Source organism: Elephas maximus, chromosome X (genome assembly GCF_024166365.1).
Source record: "Elephas maximus indicus isolate mEleMax1 chromosome X, mEleMax1 primary haplotype, whole genome shotgun sequence".
Classification (NCBI taxonomy): domain Eukaryota; kingdom Metazoa; phylum Chordata; class Mammalia; order Proboscidea; family Elephantidae; genus Elephas; species Elephas maximus.
Window position 1 is genome coordinate 122492119 of NC_064846.1, and position 9338 is coordinate 122501456.

A 9338-nucleotide genomic window follows, 5' to 3' on the forward strand; every position below is an offset into this window, starting at 1 on the left:
CAAAGTGTGTATGATTACATTTCTTAGTCTCTATTATTCTAATGTTTTCTTATATACTAACATCGCTGTTACCCTGTTAAGAGCTTTTTTTTAATAATCTTGCTGTGTTTTTTTGGATTTCCCTGTCTGGGTTGACTTCTGGTTGCTCTGCCCAGTGCTCTAGTCTTGGGTCAATACCTGATATTATTAATTTTCTAACCAAAGAACTCCCTTTAGTATTTCTTGTAGTTTTGGTTTGGTTTTTATGAATTCCCTCAACTTGTGTTTATCTGGAAATGTCTTAATTTCACCTTCATATTTAAGAGACAGTTTTGATGGATATATGATTCTTGGCAGGCAATTTTTTTTCTTCAATTTTTTAAATATGGTATTCCATTACCTTCTTGCCTGCGTGGTTTCTGCCGAGTAGTCCGAGCTTATTCTTATTGGCTCTCCTTTGTAGACAACTTTTCGTTTATCCCTCGCTGCTCTTATAATTCTCTCTTTATCTTTGGTTTTGGCAAGTTTGATTATAATATGTCTTGGTGACTTTCTTTTAACATATACCTTATGTGGAGTTTGAAGAGCATCTTGGATAGGTATCTTCTTATCCTTCATGATATCAGGGAAGTTTTCTGCCAACAAATCTTCAACAATTGTCTCTGTATTTTCTGTTATCCCTCCCTGTTCTGGTACTCCAATCACTCGTAGGTTATTTCTCTTGATAGAGTCCCACAGGATTCGTAAGGTTTCTTCATTTTTTTAAATTCTTTTATCTGATTTTTCTTCAATTCTTTTATCTGATTTTTCTTCAAATATATTAGTGCTGAGTGATTTATCTTTGAGTTCAGAAATTCTAGCTTCTCCTTGCTCAATTCTGCTCCTCTGACTTTCTATCGAGTTATCTAATTCTGTAATTTTATTGTTAATCTTCTGAATTTCTGATTGCTGTCTGTCTATGGATTTTTCCAGCTTATTAAACTTTTCATTATGTTCCTGAATAATCTTTCTGAGTTCTTCAGTTGCTTTATCTGTGTGTTCCTTGGCTTGCTCTGCGTATTGCCTCATTTCCTTCCTAATGTCTTGAAGGGTTCTGTATGTTAAACTTTTGTATTCTGCATCTGGTAATTCCAGGAATGCACTTTCATCTAAAAGATCCCTGGATTCTTTGTTTTGAGAGCCTGTTGAGGTGATTATGGCCTGTTTCTTTATGTGACTTGATATTGACTGTTGTCTCCGAGCCACCTCTAAGTTATTGTATTAGTTTATGCTTGCTTACTGTGTCATAGCTGCTTGCTTTGTTTTGTTTTGGTGTACCCCTATGGGTTGCTTGAGTGAGCTAGCTTGATTATTTTTGCCTTTGAAGCTCTGGTGTCCTGCCCCCAGCTGGCTAGAGCTATTATCAGGTATATCAGTCTAGGAGTCCATTCAGTTTTCTTGTATGAAGTCAGCTTAGGTTTCCAGGTGACTGCTGGATCATCAAGTGTGTGGTACAGGCTCTGTCCTACAGTCTTAGAGGGGCAGGGGTGATTGGCATATATACCAGTATCTGATTGCAGCAGGGGGTCACGCTCTGAACAAGGCAGGGGGCTGAGAACCGACCCCCAAGTGTCTCTGAGGAAAGCGAGTCCCTGTTCCCTAGAGCGTGCACGTGGGTGGGTTCTGCAGCGGGACCATGGGCACCCAAAGTTTTTGGTTGTAAGAACTGGGAGGTACCAGTTATCTTCAGACCCCTCTCATGGGTGGCTGGATGACCTGAGTGGAACTACCAGTCCTTAGGTCCCTGATGTGTGTAGGTGAGGACCTTGTTTAATAGACAAAGCAATGTCAAACATCAAACACCCACCCACCTCTGCACCACACAGCTGAAATGGTTGGAGTCTGACAACAAGGACCTATTCTCCTGAAATAGGCCCACACAGGTCCATGCAGAAGGGAAAGGTGTTCAAAGTCCACAGACGGTTTATGCCTGAACAGGAGCTGCTTCTGTCCTGATCTCCCCTGTTTAGTGGAACTAGCAAATTATCTTTTCCCCCAACTGCAATTTTTTCCTTCCCCAAGGCCAGGAGAATGGCTCTAGGTGTTCAAAAGTGCCTATCTCATGCCCAGGGAATTTAACCTGTGAAGCCAGTTTGCAGGTGGGGGGGCGTGTTAAAATACAGGCAAGTACTTAGCTTTTGCCGAGAGTGCCCTTCTCCTCAGGTTCGGGAGGTGTGAGTGGGCTGTGCGGCTGGCTGCTTCTCCCTGAGGAAACTGCGGCTGAACGCTAGGACCAGCCCGCAGCCACCACTGCTCCGGGAATGGTGCCTGAGGGCTCCCGATGATTCAGGTCTGGGAACTCCTCTCCACTTCTGAATGGTCTCTTCCTCCCCATGTCCCTCAGTTTGTTTTCTAAGCTTGCCTTTGTAGCTCAGGGCTCCCAGCTTGCCACAAATATACTCGTTTCACTTGTTTTTTCAGGTCTTTGTTGTAAAGAGGGCTTGCCGGAAGCGTCTGTCTATTCCACCATCTTGGTTCCGCCTCCTCTGATCTCCAACACCATTCTTTAACAAGATGGAAAAACTAATCAACTTTCTATGGAAAGAAAAGAGGCCCTGGATAACTAAAGCACTATTGAAGGAGAATAACAAAGTAGGAGGCCCCACACTACCTGATCTCAGAACCTACTATACAGCCACAGTAGTCAAAACATCGTAGTACTTGTACAACGACAGACACATACACCAATGGAACAGAATTGAGAACGCAGATGTAAATTCATCCACCTATGGACATCTAATCTTCAACAAAGGGCCAAAGTCTCTTAAATGGAAAGAGACATTCTCTTTAACAAATAGTGCTAGCAAAACTGGATGTCCATCTATAGAATAATGAAACAGGATGCATACTCACATCATACACAAAACTAACTCAAAACGGATCAAAGACCTAAATATAAAACCTAAAATGATAAAGAACATGGAGGAAAAAATAGGGACAAAAATAGGGGCCCTAATGTTATTGTCGTTGTTAGACACATAGCAACCCCATGTACTGCAGAACAAAACACTGCCCGGTCCTGTGCCATGCTCACAATTGTTATGCTTGAGTGCATTGTTGCGGCCACTGTGTCAGTCCATTTTGTTGAGGGTCTTCCTCTTTTTCACTGACCCTCTACTTTACCAAGCATGATGTCCTCCAGGGACTGGTCCCCCCTGACGACATGTCCAAAGTATGTAAGATGCAGTCTCACCATCCTTGCTTCTAAGGAGCATCCTGGTTGTACTTCTTCCAAGACAGATTTATTCGTTCTTTTGGCAGTCCATAGTATTTTCAATATTCTTTGCCAACACAATTCAAAGGTGTCAATTCTTTGGTCTTCCTTATTCATTGTCCAGCTTTCACATGCATATGATGCAATTGAAAATATCATGACTTGGGTCAGGTGTACTTTAGCCTTCAATGTGATATCTTTGCTTTTGAACACCTTAAAAAGGTCTTTTGCAGCAGATTTGCCCAACGCAATGAGTCTTTTTTTTCCATTTTTTTAAATTTTTATTGTGCTTTAAGTTAAAGTTTACAAATCAAGTCAGTCTCTCATACAGATGTTTATATAAACCTTGCTATATACTCCTAGTTGCTCTCCCCCTAATGAGACAGCACACTCCTCTCCACCCTCTATTTCTGTGTCCGTGCAGCCAGCTTCTGTCCCCCTCTGCCTTCTCATCTCCCCTCCAGACAGGAGCTGCCCACATAGTCTCATGTGTCTACTTGATCCAAGAAACTCACTCCTCACCAGTATCATTTTCTGTCGTATAGTCCAGTCCAATCCCTGCTTGAAGAGTTGGCTTTGGGAATCGTTCCTGTCTTCAGTTAACAGAAGGTCTGGGGGTCATGACCTCCGGGGTCTTTCTAGTCTCAGTCAGACCATTAAGTTTGTTCTTTTTATGAGAATTTGGAGTCTGCATCCCACTGCTCTCCTGCTCCCTCAGGGGTTCTCTGTTGTGTTCCCTGTTAGGGCAGTCATCAGTTATAGCTGGGCACCATCTAGTTCTTCTGGTCTCAGAGTTCATGTAGACTATTAGTCCTGTAGACTACTTTCTTCTCTGAGTCTTTTGTTTCCTTTTTTCTCTTTTGTTCCAGACAAGTAGAGACCAATAGTTTTATCTTAGATGGCCACTCACAAGCTTTTAAGACCCCAGACACTACTCAACACATTGGGACATAGAATATATGCTTTATGAACTATATTATGCCAATTAACTGAGTTGTTCCTTGAGACTATGGTTGTAAGCCTTCAAACCCAGAAAACCAATCTTTTGAGGTGTTTAGTTATGTCTAAGAAGTATCTGTAACTGTGTCCCCTATGTGGTTTACTATATATGTGAATATACACTAATGCACACACATACCTGTGTGTACAGATACACATACTGCACCCATTGCCGTTGAGTCGGTTCTGACTCATAGTGACCCTAAAGGACAGAGTAGAATTGCCCCATAGAGTTTCCAAGGACTGCCTGGTGGATTTGAACTGCTGATCTTTTGGTTACCAGCTGTAGCATTTAACCACTATGCCACCAGGGTTTCCACAGACACACATAGGTACCCACATATTCATACCCATACATATAAATGCCTATACAGGTAGTGCATGACTTACAACGGGATTCTGTTTTGACGTGTCAAATATCTAATTTTTTTTCACTATTATTTCCTCTTATTATCAGTGTCTATAAATCCAATCTTTATTTGTTTTTGAGAGTTGGAAACATTACTTATAAACTTACAGATATATTTTAACATTGTATGTAGTATGTATTACTAACAATAAAATGTACCAAAAAAAAGAAGGTTGTGTGGTTCATCATAACTCAAATACATCACAAGTTGGGGACTTCCTGTATACATATTTGTGTAACCACACACTTTTTTTTATAATTTGTTTTTGTTGTTGAGAATATACACAGCAGAGCATACACCAATTCAACCATTTCTGCATGTACAATTCAGTGTCATTGATTACATTCTCCAAGTTGTGCAACCATTCTTACCCTTCTATGCCAAGTTGTTTCTCCCCCATTAACACAAATTGACTGACCCTAAGTTTCCTATCTAATCTTCCAAGTTGCTGTTGTCAGTTTGAACCCATATAGATAGATCTTAAAGGAGCACAATGCTCAAGGCAGACATTCTTTACCAGGTAAGCTATTGTTTGATTTTAAGATGACCCAGGGGATACATTTTTTCCATTGAAAAAATTTTATTGTACTTTAGATGAAGGTTTACAGAGCAAACTTGTTCCTCATTAGACAATTAATACACATATTGTCTTGTGACACTGGTTGCCAACCCCATGACATGTCAACATGCTCCCCTTCTGGACCTTGAATTCCCCCTTACCAGCTTTTCTGTCCCCTCCTGCCTTCTCATCCTTGTCCCTGAGCTGGTGTGCCTATTTAGTCTCATTTTGTTTTATGGGCCTGTGTAATCTTTGGCTGAAGGATGAAGCCAATACTCTTGGGGTTTCTCTAGTCTCTGTCAGACCAGTAAGTCTGTTTTTTTTGTTCTTTGAGTTTTTTGTGAGTTAGAATTTTGTTCTACATTTTTCTGCAAATCTAGCCTTTATTGGGATCCCTGTCAGAGCAGTCAGTGGTGGTAGCCAGGCACCATTAAGTTGTGCTGGACTCAGTCTGGTGGAGGCTGTGGTAGTTGACCACACACATATTTTCTGGTTGGCGTTGGTGTTGTTGCAAAATTAACGCTTTTAAGGCTCAATTATTTTCTGTTTTGAATTTTTTGTTGATGCATTTTCATTAATGGAAGCATGCTGAATCATTGAGTGTTGTTGAATTTTTGGTAGGTAGTATGGATCTTTTTTTCTTGCCCCCCCCGCCACAAGTCCAGAGGAACATACGTTGTCCAACTAATTCTATCCCCAGAGCCCCCTCAGAGTCCACTGGGACATATGGTCCCCAAATTTTCTATTCAAAATTTCTACTTTTCCTACCAAAAATGCACACGCCTCATACTTCCCGTAGAAACAGTAATTTGCGGCACACACCTGTTTTTTTAAGTTTCAATTGCAGCAGCATGCACTGTCAGTAAGTTCCCAATGAACCTGAGAGGCAGAAAAAGTAGGTGGGCAACCGTATATCCCATAGGTCCTGAAAAGTTACGTTGTCATATCCTTTACCAAGGTTGTGGAATGTCATATCCTTTACTGAGTTGTGGACTGACATCAAGGACATCACCCATGAAGAAAACAAGTGGTCACTGAAAAGATAGGAAAGAAAGAAAAGGCCAAGATGGATGTCAAAGGAGACTCTGAAACTTGCTCTTGAGCATCGAGGGGCTAAAGCAAAAGGAAGAATTGATGAAGTAGAAGAACTGAACAGAATATTTCAAAGGGCCTCTCGAGAAGACAAAGGAAAGTATTATAATGACATGTGCAAAGAGCTGGAAATGGAAAACCAAAAGGGAAGAACACACTCGGTGTTTCTCAAGCTGAAAGAACTGAAGAAAAAATTCAAGCCTCGAATTGCAGTAGTGAAGGATTCCATGGGGAAAATATTAAATGACGAGGGTAGCATCAAAAGAAGATGGAAGGAATACACAGAGTCATTATACCAAAAAGAATTAGTCGATATTTAACCATTTCAAGAGGTGGCATATGATCAGGAACCGATGGTACTGAAGGAAGAAGTCCAAGCTGCTCTGAAGGCATTGGCGAAAAACAAGGCTCCAGGAATTGATGAAATATCAATTGAGATGTTTCAACAAACAGATGCAGCGCTGGAAGTGCTCACTCGTCTATGCCAAGAAATATGGAAGACAGCTTCCTGTCCAACTGACTGGAAGAGATCCATATTTATGCCTATTCCCAAGAAAGGTGATCCAACCGAATGTGGAAATTATAAAACAATATCATTAATATCTCACACAAGCAAAATTTTGCTGAAGATCATTCAAAAATGGCTGCAGCAGTATATCGACAGGGAACTGCCAGAAATTCAGGGTGGTTTCAGAAGAGCATGTGGAACCAGGGATATCATTGCTGATGTCAGACAGATCCTGGCTGAAAGCAGAGAATACCAGAAGGATGTTTACCTGTGTCTTATTGACTATGCAAAGGCATTCGACTGTGTGGATCATAACAAACTGTGGATAACAGTGCAAAGAATGGGAATTCCAGAACACTTAATTGTGCTCATGAGGAACCTTTACATGGATCAAGAGGCAGTTGTTTGGACAGAACAAGAGGATACTGATTGGTTTAAAGTCAGGAAAGGTGTGTGTCAGGGTTGTATTCTTTCACCATACCTATTTAATCTGTATGCTGAACAAATAATCCGAGAAGCTGGACTATATGAAGAAGAACGGGGCATCAAGATTGGAGGAAGACTCATTAACAACCTGTGTCATGCAGATGATACAACCTTGCTTGCTGAAAGTGAAGAGGACTTGAAGCACTTACTAATGAAGATCAAAGACCACAGCCTTCAGTATGGATTACACCTCAACATAAAGAAAACAAAAATCCTCATGGCTGGACCAATGAGCAACATCATGATAAATGGAGAAAAGATTGAAGTTGTCAAGGATTCCATTTTACTTGGATCTACAATCAACAGCCATGGAAGCAGCAGTCAAGAAATCAAAAGACGCATTGCATTGGGCAAATCTGCTGCAAAGGACCTCTTCAAAGGGTTGAAGAGCAAAGATGTCACCCTGCAGATTAAGGTGTGCCTGACCCAAGCCATGGTATTTTCAATCGCATCATATGCATCTGAAAGCTGGACAATGAAGAAGGCCGACTGAAGAAGAGTTGACGCCTTTGAATTGTGGTGTTGGCGAAGAATATTGAATATACCATGGACTGCCAAAAGAACGAACAAATCTGTCTTGGAAGAAGTGCGGCCAGAATGCTCCTTAGAGGCAAGGATGGCGAGACTGCGTCTTACATACTTTGGACATGTTGTCAGGAGGGAGCAGTCCCTGGAGAAGGACATCATGCTTGGCAGAGTACAGGGTCAGTGGAAAAGAGGAAGACCCTCAACAAGGTGGATTGACACAGTGGCTGCAACAATGAGCTCAAGCATAACAAGGATTGTAAGGATGGCGCAGGACCGGGCAGTGTTTTGTTCTATTGTGCACAGGGTCGCTATGAGTCGGAACCGACTCGATGGCACCTAACAACAACAACATCCTTTACCAAAAATGTTCTTTTCTCCTGTGCACTTCTTACTGACATCATTTACCTTGGTCAAGCTGTGTGCACTTCACCCAAATTCAATGCTATCTTTCCCATCACTAAAAATAACAAGTGTCTACTCTCTTGAAACTGCTTCTCCCTCTTCCCCCTCACCTAATCTTCGTAACCACCAATGAGCATTGGCCTCTGTATATATATCTATTCTTATCTTCTTATAAAAGTGATATCATACTGTATTTGTCCTTTTGTGACTGACTTATGTAGCTCAGCATAGTGTCCCCCAGATTCATCCAGGTTACGTTTTGAGGCCTTATCATTATTCTTTATGGCCGTGTAGTATTCCATAGTATGTATGTACCACATTTTGCTTATCCGGATATTCATCTGTCGATGGGCATCCAGGTTATTTCCATCTTTTTTCTATTGTGAATAATGCTACAATGAACATAGGTTTGCACATGTCAGTCCACGTCTGTTTTATTAGATCTCTAGGAGTGGGGTTGCTGGATCATAAGGTACTTCTATCTCAACCTTTTTGAGAAAACACCATGCCATTTTCCGTAGAGGTTGTACTGTTAAAATGTTTATTTTTGTTACACATTTTTAAAGATATGTAAATAATAAGAAAAATAGATTACATATTTATCTATTTAGTTACTATTCCCCGTGTTCTTCATTCCTTTGTGTAGATCCAAATTTCATCTGATATCCTTTTCCTTCCACCTGCAGGACCATCCTTCAACATTTCTTGTAGTGCAGGTCTCATGGTTATGAATTCTCTCAGCATTTTCGTGACTGAAAATATCTTTTTTTAAAATTTTTATTGTGCTTTAAGTGAAAGTTTACAAATCAAGTCACTCTCTCATACAAAAATTTTTACACACCTTGATATATAGCCCTAGTTGCTCTCCACCTAATGACATAGAACACTCCTTTCTCTCCCCCCATTTTCATGTCCATTCAGCCAGCTTCTGTCCCCCTCTGCCTTCTCATCTCCCCTCCAGACAGGAGCTGCCCACATAGTCTCATGTGTCTGCTTGATCCAAGAAACTCAGTCCTCACCAGTATCATTTTCTATCCCATAGTCCAGTCAAATCCGTGCCTGAAGTGTTGGCTTTGGGAATGGTTTCTGTCTTGGGCTAACAGAAGGTCTGGGCACCATGAC